The 1,818-nt window shown below is 39.8% G+C and overlaps 1 pseudogene; it reads left to right on the top strand.

Annotated features, from left to right (window-relative positions):
• The first annotated feature begins 1,566 nt into the window (after positions 1-1,566).
• Positions 1,567-1,818, top strand: part of LOC102822207 — a 10,354-nt pseudogene continuing 10,102 nt past the window's right edge.

A 1,818-nucleotide genomic window follows, 5' to 3' on the forward strand; every position in this document is an offset into this window, starting at 1 on the left:
AGGCTACCTAAAATGGGGGGCAATAAAGGCACGAAGTGACTGGCTTACAAATTTTCAAGAGGTAGTTTAGTTTAAGAGTGTGCTGGGGAAGGTAGAGTCCTTCCCCAAAACTGAATAGTTTTCATCTTGTCTAGACAGGTCTGGTGAAAAGAGATGGGAATAAGGTTCTTATGATTCAATAGTGAGTAATTGCTATCATGACTAACTGTGATTGTCACAACTGTAAAGGTAGAAGTTTTGTAACAAAAATGGGAGGGGGGGAAGTTAATCTTACAGTCCAGAAACAGAGGACCCTAGGACCATCAAGGGAGAAGAGTACACACAGAATGCAGGACCCTATCCAGAGAACCAGCAACACCAGAGATGGAGGCAGAGATGAGGACATAGAGAGAGGGAGTAACTGAGGACTCTGGGCTCACGGAAAGAGAGGGACTAGGTGCTGGCGGCCAGGAGGCAGGCTTGCAGCCAGTGCTCTTTGATTGTTTGAATTATTATGTATTCCTGAATGTTTTGTATACAACACCCACTCCTCCCCCAAAAAAGAAAAATACAGAGGGAATGGAAGCAAAGTCTGTTGAATGATGATTCACGGAGAAGATTGTAATCATGGCAGTGAAATGATGGTGTAAAGCCAATGTTCTGCCACGTAAACTATGACCCAGTTCACAATAAAAAATTTAAAATTTTTTAATTTAATATAATTTAAAAAGATATGAAAGAAAGAAAACACCAAAACGGTCACTGAAAAGACTCTGAAACTTGTTTGTTAACATACTATTGCTAAAGCAAATGGAAAAACTGATGACTTAAAATGTTGAACAGATTTCAAGGCACAGCTAGAGAAGGCAAAGTAAACTGTTGTTATTAAGTGCTGTCAAGTCAGTTACGACTCATAGCAACCCTATATAGGGTTTCCAAGGAGCAGCTGGGGGGTTTGTACAACGAACCCTGTGGTTCACAATACAGTGGTTATCCTATAGTGTCATACTAGAAAGTAAACTAGTATAATGAACTGTGCAAAGATCTGGAGTTTTAAAATCAAAAGAGAAGAGCATGAATGGCATTTCTCAACCTGAATGAACTGAAGAAAAAATTCAAGACTTGACTTGTAATATTGAAGGACACTGAATACCAACCCCAAGATCAGCAATTCAAACCCACCAATCCCTCTTAAAAACCCTGTACAGGCTCTCTATATGAGTCGGAATTGAATTAACAACACAAATCAACAGCAACAACATGGGCAAAATGTTCAATGACTTAAGACACATCAAAAGAAGATAGAAGGAATACACGGCCATTGAACTAAAAATAATTGGTCAATGTTCAACCATTACAGGAGATTTATATATGATCAAGAATGGATGGTATTGGTAGGCTGGAGGAACTGTGAGGTAAATAGCTGAGGGGAAGGAAATGGTGGTGACCATGAAAGACACCAAGTTAACAGCACTAGAAACTGAAGCATCAATTGTTCCCAGAGCAGTCTAGTAGTGGCACCAATGAAGAGGCTTTGCAGTCTTTAATGCATGTAATGGAACTGATGTGGCTCCTCTGTAAAAAATAATGGCCCAACAAACAAATATTAGGGAGCTCCTCTCCATGCTGCATTCCTTCAAGCTGGGTGTGCCAGATGTTATAATAACTGTCTTTAAAGAGAACCTCAATTACCCAGGATAAGCAAAACACTGCTTAAGAAGAAGAAGAAGGTTGGAAACCTCTCACTCCCCGACTTCAAAATTTATTACATGGCTACAGTGGTCAAAACAGCTTGGTACTGGTACAATGAAAGATACATTGATCAATGGAACAGAATTG

Source organism: Chrysochloris asiatica, unplaced genomic scaffold (genome assembly GCF_000296735.1).
Source record: "Chrysochloris asiatica unplaced genomic scaffold, ChrAsi1.0 scaffold00095, whole genome shotgun sequence".
In the NCBI taxonomy this organism is placed as follows: Eukaryota; Metazoa; Chordata; class Mammalia; order Afrosoricida; family Chrysochloridae; genus Chrysochloris; species Chrysochloris asiatica.